This window comes from Hyaena hyaena, unplaced genomic scaffold (assembly GCF_003009895.1).
Source record: "Hyaena hyaena isolate Hyena2069 unplaced genomic scaffold, ASM300989v1 scaffold_42, whole genome shotgun sequence".
Taxonomy (NCBI): Eukaryota; Metazoa; Chordata; class Mammalia; order Carnivora; family Hyaenidae; genus Hyaena; species Hyaena hyaena.
This window is the reverse complement of record NW_024080674.1, coordinates 4826065-4841584: the sequence shown is the minus strand read 5'-3', so window position 1 is coordinate 4841584 and position 15520 is coordinate 4826065. Positions and strand designations below refer to the sequence as shown.

The 15520-nt window shown below is 38.7% G+C and overlaps 1 protein-coding gene across 6 annotated transcripts in view; it reads right to left on the bottom strand.

Annotated features, from left to right (window-relative positions):
• STAU1 (staufen double-stranded RNA binding protein 1) overlaps window positions 1–15520 on the bottom strand; it is a 67656-nt gene that overhangs the window by 50295 nt on the left and 1841 nt on the right. For 4 of the 6 annotated variants that reach the window (XR_005528012.1, XM_039229997.1, XM_039229999.1 and 1 more), the window contains exon 2: window positions 6245–6315. The exons of 1 other annotated variant lie outside the window; for it this stretch is intronic. The gene's annotated coding sequence lies outside the window, so the exon portion shown is untranslated. Of the gene's footprint in view, window positions 1–6244; window positions 6316–7942; window positions 8003–15520 lie in introns of those variants that run through there. One more of the 6 variants, XM_039229998.1, reaches the window with a different exon arrangement.

The following is a 15520-nucleotide window of genomic DNA, read 5'->3' as shown; positions in this document are numbered from 1 at the left end:
CTATAGCCTTTGTACTATTAAAAGCAAAAGTGGAGAAGAGGAAGAAGAGAGGAACAGATTTCAGATTGGTCATTTCACTGGTGTGGCTGGGGAGTGGGACCCGGGAAGCAGAGTAGATGCTTTACTTCATCTTCTAAGTTTCAAAGGCATTACTTCTAAATACATTTAAATTTCCTTCTAAGTCAAAAATAAGGATAGTTCTGCTTACATTCACAGCCATCCTTCAAAAAGCTGAAAATGTTTAAGCAAGTCAAAAGTAATCAAAAATAACCAGTAGCAACAGAGTAGAAAGAGGCATCAAAACAGAAACCAGTAAGCAAATCAAAAGTTCTATTACAGAGTGTTACTTGAATATTTTTTTTAAAGTCTCAAGATGATTTTTAATTAAAGCTGGACCTTTAGAAAGAAATGAAGGACCACAGCAATTAAGTTACTTGAGAAGTTCTGGCACATTCTCTCTTGCCGAGAGCAAAAAGAACTGCAAAACTGAAAACAACAACCCAAATACCTCAGCTGAAATGTGACTTTGGTTATAGAGACCCAAGCACCACCTTGTTCACAAAAATCCCCCATACTACAGTTGTTCCTTGTTTACTTTTGGAGTCTGAACACAGTGACAGAGGGGGTCCACCAAAGACTAGATAATAGATAACTGTCCTGGCAGACAAGTTGCCAATGTCAAGAAACAAGTCCAGAACCAACCAGTAATCAACTAGGACCTGGTGTCATTATTCTGATTTTTTTCCTTCAGTCGTCAAAATAGAAATATTTCTCTCTCAATGCCCCCCACCTCCACTCCCACTTGCTCCCTCTTTCTACACTTCATCTCGATGGCATTTTTCTCCCTCCCCCACCCTTCCCAAAATAATTTATAGTGTGCTCACAGCTTCACAACACCAACCACTGATTACAGGTCAAAAGTAAGTCAAAAGCGGGGCGCCTGGGTAGCTTAGTTGGTTAAGCGTCCGACTTTCGCTTAGGTCATGATCTCGCAGTTCGTGGGTTCGGGCCCCACGTTGGGCTCTGTGCTGACTGCCAGCTCAGAGCCTGGAGCCTGTTTCAGAGTCTGTGGCTCCCTCTCTCTCTGACCCTCTCCTGCTCATGCTGTCTCTCTCTCTCTCTCTCCTAGAAATAAATAAAACATTTTTAAAAAAATTTTTAAAAAATGTTTAAAAAGTAAGTCAAAAAGCAAAGAGTCTGCTCCAGAGCCTACCTGTGTCCCATAAGCAGCAACCCAACCTGCCCTGGGTGGCTCTCAGAGCAGGAGACTGAATAAATGAACTAAATTTAGAAAGGGTGGGGGACACCTGGGTGGCTCAGTCGGTTAAGCGTCCGACTTCGGCTTCGGCTAAGCATCTGACTTCGGTTTGCGGTTCGTGGGTTTGAGCCCCGCGTTGGGCTCTGTGCTGACTGCCAGCTCAGAGCCTGGAGCCTGTTTCAGATTCTGTGTCTCCCTCTCTCTCTGACCCTCCCCTGCTCACCCTGTCTCTCTAACTCTGAGAAATAAATTTTTCAAAAAAAAATTTTTTAAGATAAAAATAAATAAAATAAAATAAATTTGGGGGGGGGGAGGCAAAGGGATCTGTTTTGGCTAATGCTGTCTACAGTAGGCCCACAACCAACATCTCCAGTCACAGACATAAACACAGAGATTTTCTGGAGTTTGAAAAAGGGAACAAATGGTCTTTAATTAAGACTGCCCCCAAAATGTTAACCTCACGTTCACCTGACATTGTATCTTCATAATAACTGGTTGAAACAAGTAGTTCAAAACTGCAAATAGAAATTTCCTAAAACCCTATTAAGACCGTGTACTTTATAAATTTTTAATTTCTACCATGACCAATACAAAAATTCAACAAACAGTACTCATTAGCACATGAACACTTCTATGTACCTTCAAGTCTGAAAAGAGAACCTAATGTAGTGGTTCTAAAGAGGTGACAATTCTGTTCCCCAAAGACATCGTACAAGGTCTGGAGACGCTGCCTGGCTGTCACAGCTGGAGGACGAGATGAGGGACAGAGGGGCCAGGGATGTGATTTCGAGTACACATATACCAACCCACAAAATAAAGTGTTACTAATTTAATAAACTGCTTATATTCTTAGGAAAAGAAAATCCCCTTTTCATCTCAAAAGGCTCTAAAAATTTTTTAGGCTAATATTTTACCCAAACAGATGCTCCTCTCCCAAAGAGAAGCCAGGCAGCTCACATAGTTTAAAATATACTATTTACCCACGTAATCTGAACAAATAAAGCTTCTCACTACTGCTAATTATATGGCTCACAGCAGCATTTAGTGGAATCATGGAATTCTGGAGATACTACTTCTGTATAAATTTAGAACCTGTTGCTGTCCAGTACTCTGCCCTAAAGATTAAAACCTTAAATGAAAACCTGTCTTTTCTTCTGAGCCTATCTTTAAAGATTACTTTCCACCACATAAATTAGGGACCCAAAAGAGATTAAAGTGATTTGTCAGTCTTCTTATAAAAGAACAATATTTTACACACCATAAAATTAAGCTGAAAATCGAAAACACCAAAACTTCAGTTTCCCCAGCTCTGGAAACACCTTTAACTGTTAGGCCTGTGCTGTGCTGCTCTTTCCCTGCTTCCAGCACAGATGAGGGCCTTTAATCTCCTGGCTTCTCTTATTTGAAGAGCTGCAGACATCAACTCAGGAAAATATGCTCATCATATTCTCAAATCCTTATATTTATCTAGCAAAAATAATAAGCACTGTAACACAGAGAAGTGATAGGGCAGAGTTACGGGTACCTTCTTTTTAAAAAGACTCAATAATTCCAACTCCCCGCAAGTCCCAAATTCAGCTTGGTGATACAAAAGTCTTCTCATAAAAATAAAGAGTCCCACTTTGGCTGGCAGCTTCCTTTTTACAAGTGTCAAGTACTTTTTAATGGGTAGTAGGCAAGGGGAATAAGGGCACATGAATACTACAAAAGCATTTTTTTTAAATTATACACATGTGGGGCGCCTGGGTGGCTCAGGTCATGGTCTCACCAACTATCAGACTGAGCCCCTCATGGGGTTCTGTGCTGACAGCGCTGGTCCTGCCTGAGGTTCTCTTTCTCTTTTTCTCTCTGCCTCTCCCCTGCTCACACGCACGCTCTCACTCTCTCTTTCAAAATAAATGAATAAACTTAAAAAAGAGATTATATACAACATGCTAAAAAGTGATCAGGCACAAATGCAAATTCCTCACACAGCACTGATTTACTAAGACTAGGCCATAGCGAATGCACTGAGTGATCTGTTTAATACACAAGAAGGTTGATCCTTCTAGAAACAGTTTACAGAACTATCTGCAAGAGTGCTTAGTCTTACTTTCAACTACCAGATTGTTAAATCGCTGTAATATGAAACAACTACTTCAGCAATTATGGAGGAACATCATTTTTAATATCCAATTTGTAGCTACAGTAATACATGACTTTACTTTTGTGTTCAACACATCATTCCCCTTTGCAATAAGTGATGTTTCCAAACAAGGTGTGTGAAAGAAAGAAAAACGAAAAAGAAATCATCCCAATTCTGGACAAGCTTTTAAGATAGCCACAAACATTTCCGTAAATACCTCTTCCTTCAAAGTCCTACCTCAAATCTTACGTGGCATGGGCACACAAATACAACCGTACTCCAGTTCCCTGCCATGATAAAACATTAGCTGTAGGAACAGCCATTTTAGAATAGTATATTTATTCAACATTCAACAAAATTTATTAAGCATCTACTACATGTGAACCCCCTTATACGGCAAATTAAACTTTTCCTCAAAGGCACAAAAAGGGATCTTTAAGCAACCAACTGTAAACCTATTGATGTGTTCTTTAGGTTTTGAAAGGTTCCACTCTCTGAGAAACTTTGTCAACAATAATAAAAAAAGTTAAGGAGTAAACCACTTTGTCTACAATAGCCTTGAAATACATCTAAAGTGCCCACGTTATTCCTTTAAACTCAACAGTTATTTCCAAGATCCTTTGTGGACACATCTTAGAAAATGCAATGCAGTCGTATGTTTTCTACAAATAAACTCACCCCACCTCCCTGCCGTCACCCCCCATCCCTGCTCTGATCCCCAGAACAGCAATTCATTGACTCCAAATATCATCCAAGCACCTGCAGGCAAGAGCAGCTGCAAAAACAGAAACATGGCAATCACTATACTCCTACATAATCAATTCTAAAAAGATAACAGCAACATCAAGCAAATAATATCCCATAGCAGGCCCATATATCAAATTACCCAATAATTAAAAGGTTCTTTAAAAGAAATATGACCCAACTACTTAAGACAGAGGGAAAAACAAAACAAAACAGACCACTATGTACTTGGTGCTCAAAAGAAAGACAGGACAAGTAGCCCTGAGGAGGCACAATCACTCGCAGGACAATAAAATCAGCCAAAAATAATGCCTGGAAACAACCCAGGCTGTTGGAGATCTTTGCATCCAAGTGACTGAATGTGGCCCCTGTCTCCCACTTGGCTCAGTGCCAAGTGGGAAGTGGAGGATTTTCTTTCCACACAAATGTAACCACTGGGTGGTCCATTTAAAGAAACACGTCCTAAAAGAGAATTCATTCTCAATTGTTCATCCTAGAAAAACCATCACAACTGTCTACTAAAATGGAAAAAAAACTTTACCTCTGCAGCTGAATAAGCTGCAAACCTTACTTTTTTCCTCGCTTTGAAACCTTATCAAGCTCCTCTCCTCCATTCCCTAGGAGGAATTCTTAAAAATAACTAAAGTCAAATAACATTTCTTGTAAACATGGAAATGGCTTTTAGAATCTAAACTTATAGAAACAGAAAAATGTTTTAAAGCAACCAAAATGAATAACTATTCATGATTTGCTGCAGATTTCTAAGAGCAGTACTCTGTGACCTATTCTTAAATAAGAAGGGGCTTAGTTCAACATAAAGTTAACTGGCTTTTCCTTTCAGAAAAGGGAAATTGTACTCCGTAACTATGTGCCATCTACCTAGAAACACGACTGCATTTACCATCATCTTCATGCAAAACAGACCAGAGCCAAGACCCAGTTTCTAAGAAACCAGCCTTGCTGCTAAGTAGCAAACAACAATGTTAAATCAGATCGAACTTGAGTTGTGGCTTTCAGTTCTACTCTCAAATGAAATAGCAATTATCCACCTAATTCTTGGCAATCCACTGCTTAGTGCCTCAGTTTCCCCAGAACACTTTGTAATAGGAGATTCGACAAAGCCTCAGCTGTAGCAATCTGAGAGCTGAAACAATGAAGAAATCCTGAAGCACGGTAACAGTTATTCCGTTTTTGTTGTTGTTGTTTGAAAAGAAAAGCATTAAATAAACCCAGTGTAAATCCATTCACTGAGCCTGGTACAACTTCTCTCATTTCCTCATTCCCAAAGAAAGCTGGGTTTAACTTGTCCACTAAGCACTACCTTGGAGATCCGGTATAATGATGTGCTTTCAGCTCTCAGAGGTGAAGTGCTAAAAACAAAACGGAGTCCTGGCAGGTGCAGTGAATGGCACAGTGCCCTGACATAAAACTGTATCATCTTTTTGATCCAGATGATCACAAGCAGCCAGTAAATGGAACCTGATTCATAATCCTATCTCATGACAGAAAACAATGCTGGATTCTTTCCACAAGTTTGAAAACCAAGTTTTACATAAACAACCTGAAAATTCAAAGGCAAAACTACAAAAGCCACTAAAATCAGGATGCTCACCAACTGAGTTATGTTTAATGACAACTTTAGGGGGGACTGGGTAGCTCGGTCAGTTTAGTGTCTGACTCTTCAACTAAGGTCATGATCTCATGGTTCCTGAGTTCTAGCCTTGTACTGGGCTCTGTGCTGACAGCATGGACCCTGCTTGGGGTTCTCTCTCTCTCTCCAGCTCTCTCTGCCCTTTCCCTACTGGCACTCTTGCTCGCTCGCTCTCTCTCTCTCAAAAAAAAAAAAAAAAAGACAGCTTTAGTGGTCAACTTTCATGTCTCAACATTTAAAGTATATGGCAGTGCAGGCTAAAGGGCTTTCCATTCTAGCCAGCAACCTTCCCTGCATTTAGTTTCTAATTAAATCTCAAGAGTAAAAAGAAATTCAAACTGCAATTTCTTCTGTTTCTCTAATATTACAGCCAGAAATAAAAGTCATTTTCCACACAAGTCATTCAAGAGTTCAAAAATCTTAAATTAAGAACAGGCCTGAAATTATGGTGTCAAATTATGTGTACCTTAAAAAGAGGTGCTCCAGGAATAACGCTGTTTTGGTTCAGTTCTAAGAGGTTATGTGGTTAGGAAACTCCTAGAAAATAAGAAACAATAATAATTTACTAGAGTAGATCATTTCTGAAAACGAAGATAATACACTGTTCAAATTTTGGGAAAACCAAAAATTTACAGGTAGGGAAGTTTCTGAAAGCATGATGTCATGGCTTAAAGCAGCACACTGTAGAATCCAGGCAAGATACAACCACCAACGGGGTAAAGAGTACTTTGTGGAGACGTGACCACAAGAGAGCTGTGAACACCTCGAAACTAATTTTAAAGAAAGAAACTGGACATCATATACTGCCTGATCACACAAGCCTGAAATTTAAACTTACGGATTTTTAAAAACTGCCCAAATATTCTGTTCATAAAGCCTTACCATATGCTTGGTGACACAAATATAAGTGCAAGAGCAACTTTATAAAAAGGCACTTAGTACATAAATATTTTTATATTAAATTGCAAAATACAAAAAGCACATTAGCTCGAATAAATCCAAACCATAATCATTCTTTAGAACTGGATTTCAGGTGACATAAGAGTTTAATTCTCAGTCTCTAGGTCTGATTTAGCTACAGGTATCTTCCTTTTTAAAGGGTAGAACAGGGGGACCCTTGAACAACACGAGCGTTAGGAGTGCCACACACCCCCCCATACACAGTGGAAAATTCACGCAGAACTTTTCACTCCCCAAAGACTTACTCACTAGTAGCCTAACTGCTGACCAGAAGTCTTACCGACAACATTAACAGTCGATTAACACGTATTTTGTATGTTATATGTATTGTATAGAATATTCTTCCAATAAAGCTAGAGAAAAGAAAATATTAACAAAATCATAAAAAGAAAAATATGTATACAATACTGTATTTATCAAAAAAAAAAGTCCACGTATAAATGGACACATGCAGCTCAAACCCATGTTGTTCAAGGGCCAACTGTAGTCAGTAACAAAGAAAATTCCTTACCTTGAGACGCCCTTTGCATTTTTACAACATTAAGTTATTTCATTCATTTCAATTCCTCACTGCTACTGGGGCTTAATAGAGGATGGAAGTAGCTGTTCACTGTCCAAAACTTCAGAAATAAAATAAACTCTACTTTGTTTTACAGCATTTTAACAACTCAAGTTCTTTTGTAAATAGTATACTATACTAACAACTTGCTCCATTATCTCACCCATTCACAAGACTCGCATTAATGGAAACTGAAGAAGGCTTCTGAGCAGCGCAGAGAGAGATCTAAGACCACCTTGGAGAGCCCATGCCTTTTGCTCCTGGAGGCCTCCCCTTAGTTCAAGTCTATCCGTGCTGAACCATTATGGTTAGGTTTGGGTATCTGTCTTTTAGCCCAGAAATTTAAAAAATTAGAATAAAATAAATAAATCAGAATGGAAAAAGGGAGCTGCTAGAATCAGACATCATGACAACAGTAAGAAACCATCACCAACAACTTTACAGCCAAGAAAAGAGGAGGGGAGAGAAATACAGCAGCATGCAACCATTTGGATTTCAGACATGCTTACACAACACAAGGAGAGCTGACACTCATCCAAATTCACACTCCTGTGAGCAAACTCAGTTTTTGAAATCCCCCAACCATTTTCAAATGATAATCCCAAACCATCATGATTATTACCAGTGTATCTACACAGCACTTACTCTCTCCAAGCAGTGGTAGAGAAGACAGGGATTAAGCCCAACTCTTTCTTTCCCACTCAAGAACACACACTAGAATGCAAAACAGTGAATTACATTCATTGCTTTATTTATTCAACAATTACTGAACACCTATTCGCAGGCAGTATTCTAGGCACCAGGGAGAAAGGACTGCACAAATAAGATACAGTCCCTTCCTTGTGGAATTCACATTTGTACAGGAACAACCTGGAACCTAACATAAACTTAAATAAATAATTCACAGTGGCACTTTAACTTGTAGCAACAAATCATTTATAATAACACATCACTTCCTAACTAAAGAAGACACTAAGAACACAAAGACCCCTTAGCTGCAAAATGCTGATTCGGAATGAGGGCAAACCAGCTAGCACTGGGCTGTTTCCTATATGGTGGAAGGAAATTTGTCTGGAGATCTGAGTTTGGGTCCCAACTCTGGTGCTCAGTTGGATGATAAATGCTTCATTTAATAGGGTAAGAGACTTCAACCTTTTAATATATTAAATGGGGTTAGCACCACCAAATTCATATGATTAATAAAATAATAACTGTGTACTTCTTGGGTGGATTAACTGATAATGTAGGTGAAATGCTTGTAAAGTATAATATTCCATGCCAAGGTTAGCTGTTAAACATCACTTTCTTAGGATACGCTGTAACTGATATTATAAAATGACATAAGTCACGTTCAAAACACATTATTGCGGCACCCAGGTGGCTCAGTTGGCTAAGCATCCGACTTTGGCTCAGGTCATGATCTCTCAATTGTGAGATGAATCTCCACATTGGGCTCTGTGCTGATAGCGGCTCTGTGCCACTTCGAGCCCCCTGTCCACCCTCCCCCTCCAAGAGCGCTCTCTAAATAAAACATTTAAAAAAATTTTTTTAAAGAAATAAACTTTTTCAATATTTAAGGGAAAAAAAGCAAAATTAGAAAGAACTTTACCCCCCCCCCCCATTTACTTTATTCTTTTTTTATGTTTGGTGCTTAAACAGGCAATTCTGTTAACAGGAAAATCAGTACCCAGCAATAGTCATACTCTTAATGTTCCAGACAGTAAAGGTTCACTATACTACAAACCAAAAGGGAACTTATTTACCTAAACTCTATTTGACTGTCATCTAGGTGAAGGGTCACAGAGCTTCAATGAGCAGGTTGGTTAAATTGTGCAACAAAGAACATAAGCCTCCAGGCATAATCAGACTTATCATTACATATAAATAAATTATCTTCTTTCTGACAGAGGAAAGGGCGGCCTAGCATTTTGTACAAAATCACAATGGCATCAGCAGACATGGCCCTGTTTGTATCAGAGTGGAATCTGCAAGAGTAGAAAATTCATGCCTCAGTTAATTTTAATCTATAGAAAGCAAGGACCTCAGAAAGCAAAACTGTGAGAAAATCAGACAAGATCTAGTTAAATCAAAAAGCTCATGCCTGAGGGGAGCCGATATAGACAATTTAAGAAGAAGCATGTGCTCACTTCATCCCCAAAGACACATTTCCAACACCTTTTCATGATTAATGAGACACACGTATGTCATTACAGACTACATGGTCACTTGGGTTGAGGTTGAAACACATAATGGAAATTCACACAGCATCTCATGAAAACCCCAAATCTAAAGGACAGGTTTCATTTCACTGAGGTAGCCGTTTATTTAAAAAAAATTTTTTTTTAATGTTTTTTATTTATTTTTGAGAGTCAGAGAGAGAGCACGAGCAGGGAAGGGTCAGAGAGATACAGAATCTGAAACAGGCTCCAGGCTCTGAGCTAGCTGTCAGCACGGAGCCTGACCCAGGAACTGTGAGATCATGACCTGAGCCAAAGTCAGACGCTTAACCAACTGAGCCACCCAGGCGCCCCTGAGGTAGACTTTTAAAACTAGCCCTAAGGGACCACTACTGCCTGGGTGGAGAACCAGAGACGCTTCCTATTCAAGGAGATCAGCAATTCAAAGAAAGGCAGTTCAATACCAAACAGAAAGTTACATGAAATACTCCCAATACCCTGTGTCAGCGAGGAAATGGATGTTAGAAATGGCTGCGAGGCAAAGAGGGCAACAACCACCTAGCCCTATAAAGTTAATTGGAAGTTTAGTTAACTCATATCCAATAAAGTAGAATATTATAATTTTAAAGAAAATGATGTTCAGGGTGCCTAGGGCTCAGTCGGTTAAGCATCCATACTCTTGATTTTGGCTCAGGTGGTGACCTTGCAGTTCAGTTTGTAATATGGAGCCCCACAAAGCTTGCATGGGATTCCCTCTCTCCCCCTCTCTGCCCCTCCCCTGCTCTCTCTCTCTCAAAATAAATAAACATGAAAAAAAATAAACTGATTTTCTTAACAACCTTGTCTACAGTTCATAAATCATTTTTAGCAAACTTCATGAATGATTATAGCAAATAATTTAGGGGAGAGCCTCCTATAGGTTAATGAAACATCCTCCTCCCCATTTACTTACTTCTAAGTAGTTACCCCAACCCCACAAACTCTGAATCACCTTAAAAGTTTTAGTTTGACTGTAGTAATCTATCACAACAAACAAAAGTAAACTGTAAGTCTTCAAATATTTCAAGGGAATGATGAATAGGGTTCATTTTAAATTTTTTTTTTAATGTTTTTTATTTATTTCTAGGAGAGAGAGAGAGAGAGAGAGACAGCGTGAGCAGGGGAGGTTCAGAGAGAGAGGGAATCACAAACTGAAACAGGCTCCAGGCTCCGAGCTGGCAGTCAGCACAGAGCCCGACGCGGGGCCCGAACCCACGAACCGCGAGATCATGACCTAAGCGAAAGTCGGACGCTTAACCGACTAAGCCACCCAGGCGCCCCGAATAGGGTTCATTTTAAAGACAGAGTATTACCGATACAGACTTTTTTCACATTGGTCTTAAGTTCTGGCGAACAAAAATCATCCAAGCTATGGTGAAGCACTGTGACACACAGAAAAAATCATCCTAAACAAAAAGCACCTGAGCATAATTAGAGACGAAGGCTGGAGGTTCAACGGCTAGAGCTCAGGACCCCACTCCAGTTACTGGGCCTCCTAGATAGGCCTCCGTATTCTCAGCCACTATGAACCAGTGTCTGCAAAGACGTTTTCAAGTATCAGAAGTACAACATAAAGCATCTACTTCAACTCTCAGCACAAAGGAAGAGATAAACAGCAGCTTTTCATATTATTAAATTCAATCTGACCCTTCAGATTCCTTTCTTGCATCAAGTAACCCTCATCCTGTAACCCTAACCTACCTAGCACACGGTTAAGAGCTCAATAAATAGTAGCAAGTATTATTATCCAGCAAATTTACTAATCCTGTCCTCAGCCACATAAACATCTATAAATATAAGCTTATAACTACACACCACTTGTAAAACAACATTTTAAATGGGAACAGAGAACATGCTGACTAAAATCAACCCACTCACTGGGCAACCAGTTCTAAAGCTACATCAAATATAGAGACAATCTAATGAACAATCATTTTCATTTAAGGCAAAGACCCCAGGGCACCTCAATAAATATTTTTTAGACTTTGTAGGCTGGTAGACATAACAAAAATCTTCTAGAACAATTATGACCTCTGTACTATATTATAAAAAAAAAAAATAGCCTGGTTTGGTTCCATTACTGTTATAAACTCACAAAATCATCACACTTCTCCCCCAAATTAGATTCCAGATTAAACAGAAGCAGATGGGCTACAAATTTAATATTTAGAAGACTAATTTTTAATCAAAAGCAAATTCTTGGATAGACTTTCCCACTTTTGCTTTCAGTAAATATACTTTGGAGGAACCCCCTGTATATACTTCTTTGGCAAATAAATGAACATGTGTAATTCCAGAAACTATAATAAAGTCTGTGGAGAATCTATCTCTACCTCCTTTTACCCAGTGACATAAATTACTTTCACATCAACCTTATCCACTACTATAGGAATGTAAATATTTTAAAAAAATTAAGCTCTTTGCAATAATTTCCCCATTTTACCATTTTTTAGATAATAAATAATTTTCTTTGGGAAGATTTCCTAGTTTAGAACAACAGATACCCAAGTTATCCATCTAGTGGCATTTGTTACGATCAACACAGCTATATATTTGTAATCCTATTATCTTTCTCGCAGGTAAGAACAAAGAATGTGGCCAACATTATTCAAGATTAGTAATAATTGATTCATAGATAAGCACCCACTGGTGCAAAAATTCATTAAACATTTTTTTAATATTTTTTTATTTATTTCTAGGAGAGAGAGAGACAGCGTGAGCAGGGGAGGGTCAGAGAGAGAGGGAGACACAGACTCGGAAACAGGCTCCAGGCTCTGAGCTGGCAGTCAGCACAGAGCCCAACGCAGGGCTCAAACCCATGAACCGCGAGATCATGACCTAAGTCAAAGTCGGACGCTTAACCGACTAAGCCACCCAGGCGCCCCTCATTAAACATTTCTTTAAAAAAAGCAAAAAATTCTGGAGTCAGAACAAAATTGGAAAAAAATATCAACAAACTTCTTGGCTTTTAAAAGGTCTAGAATTGTCTCGATTTAAAATTAACTGTGGGGCGCCTGGGTGGCTTAGTCGGTTAAGCGTCCGACTTTCGCTTAGGTCATGATCTCGTGGTTTGTGGGTTCGAGCCCCGCGTCAGGCTCTGTGCTGACTGCCAGCTCAGAGCCTGGAGCCTGTTTCAGAGTCTGTGATTCCCTCTCTCTCTGACCCTCCCCTGCTCACGCTGTCTCTCTCTCTCTCCTAGAAATAAATAAAAACATTTAAAAAATAAATAAAAATAAAAATAAAAAACATTAAAAAAAAAAAAAGAAAGAAAGAAATGTACTGAAAAAACAAAATGGAGGGGTGCCTGGCTGGCTGAGTCAGAAGAGCATGCAACTCTTGTTCTTGGGGTCACGAGTTCAAGTCCCACACTGGGTGCAGAGATTACTCAAACAAATAAAACTTTACAAAATTAAAAAACAAAAACTTCTAAAAAAAAGAAAAATAAAATGGATTAATGACTTCAAAGAGAAAGATATTATAAAACTAGTAAAACGTCAATGGCAGAAAACAGGTGGTATATACAGAGGTGTACACTAAAATTCTTTAAATGCTGTTATATGTTTGAAAATGTTCATAATAAAATGTTGGGGGGAAATAAGGATAGTGAATAACATTTCTTCTAGTTCAATCTCTAATTCGTAGAGAACTTGGAACAGCATAAATGCTAAACCTTGATTTTAATGAGGTTTTATTTAAGGAAAAGCTCATGTAGAAAATTACACCAGAAGCATTTTAGCCACAAATGTCTCTGTCACCAAAAGCTTAAAATTTTAAATGAGCTTTTATAGGTTTAGTGTGAAGCAAAAGGTCTAGTGTGAAATCAAATCTGTCATAAACTTTTCTAAACATTTCTGAAGCCTCCAGAGTCCCACTCTGAGAGAAAGAAAGCAACGCCAAAAGCTCTCGTTTGAGAGGGAAGAATGCACATTTCCACAAATTGAGCAAGTCTGTGTCACTAAGTATGACAGCAAATAAGATGATCCAGTTTGAAGGCTCATAAAAACAAGGTCCCTCGAAATGACTTAAGACATCCAACAGAAAGATGTCTTTTTCATGAAAGTTTCATTTTTATGCTGGTGAATTTCACTTTCACTCCATCCAGTAAGAGCGAGAGAGAAAGTTGCCCAGTCAGGAGAGACCCACTCTGAGACTCCTACATTAAGTATCTTCATCGTCTTACTGAGGGTGGACTGGACCAAGCAGCACGGTATAGGCCACCGTTTGAAGATTACACTCAGAATAATGTTAATGGGTTGCCTTCCAAAATGAGGGGAGAAAGTTCTATGAGTCATGCTCATTTCTCAACTTAAAATAATCTGTATATAAATGGGTTTTCTGGCTAAATCTTAAAAGAGAGCAATTTAAGTCTGAAGAAACCGTATTTATGGTAACAATTCCAAATACTTAAAAGTTTTACTTTAGCCTCCTGGGAAGCACTAAGTATTTTTTTAAAAATAAAGTATGTTTTCCTTACCAAATTATTTTTTCCTAAGTTAATTTTAAGAGCTCTTTACATCCCTCTCCATCTCCCAGACTGTAATAAGTAAAACCTAACATCCATTTTCATTACATCTGATCACACTCAAAAGTTAAGTATACACAATTGAAATTACAACTTTACAGGTCTAAAAACTGTGACAGGTCCATGACCAGAAATTTGAAAATTAAGAAACGACTACAAACACAATATTCCTGTCAACTTCCAATCTAGGAAAAAAATCTCTTTTCAGACAAGAAAGAAAAACTATGACCATCTATGCTGTGAAATTCATTCATACTTACTAAAACTAATTCTACAAGAGAATCTGGAAATCAAATATGCTTTGCTTAATTCTTAACCTGAGGTGATAGCAGCATATTTATGCAATGGTAAAGAAACTTTGAAAGTTTCATTATGAATTATTAACTGTAGTTTATGACATAAAGTTATTCTCCATTAAAAGTGGTTTAACAGGTCTCCACGAAAACAGGTTTAGGATATCTGTATTTCTGACTCCTTTTCAATGACAGCCATTATAGCTCAAGAACTGTTGCTTTTGTACACAAAGAAGCAAGGCAATATTTTGGACATGATGAGTGGGATAAGCACTGAACCAAGAACTAATCTGGTTCTGCTGTATGATAATCATGTGTAAACAAAGATGAGAAGTCCAATAAACAAAATGAGAACTATGATTTCACTAAAAGGAAATTTTAACAGTCTGGGGCAATCTGGTGAAATTATATGATATTTAGGATTTGTTTCAAAATAACCTAGTTTGGGGGAGTAGGTACTACATGAAACAATATGACCTTGGCTACAAGTTAATTATTGTCAAAGCTAAGGGACCAGTACATGGATTCTCTATAGTTATCCAACTTTTGCATGTTTTCCACAATAAAAAGTTGTTTAAACAAGGTTATCAGGGTCCCTGGGTGGCTCAGTCAGTTAACTGACTTTGGCTCAGGTCATGATCTCACAGTTCACGAGTTCGAGCCCCGCGTCAGGCTCTGTGCTGACAGCTCAGAGCCTGGAGCCTGCTTCAGATTCTGTGTCTCCCTCTCTCTCTGCCCCGCTACCCCCAGTTCGCACTCTCTCCCTCTCTCTCAAAAATAAACATTGAAAAAACTTATCAACCACAACAACTTCAGATTTGGCCGAAGACATACTTGTACAGATATTTCTCTTTCTTCTTCTTTTTTTTTTTTAAGTACGCTTCACACCCAGCACAGAGCCCGTCATGGGGCTCGGAATCACAACCCTGAGATGAAGACCTGAGCTGGAATCGAGAGTCCAATGCTTAACCAACTGAGCCACCCAGATGCCCCTGTACAGCTGTTTCTTAGGCATTTTTAAAGAGTCATCCAAGCAAATATTTTAAACCAGAAATGACTCTGTCGGAAAATTATAGGAAAATGTCAACGACAGAGAGGCCACTTTGCATTACATGTTATTGAGAGACAGGTGTAAATCAAAACAGTCTTGAATTCAGTAAGGAAAAATTTACCACCTAAAATAATCCTATGA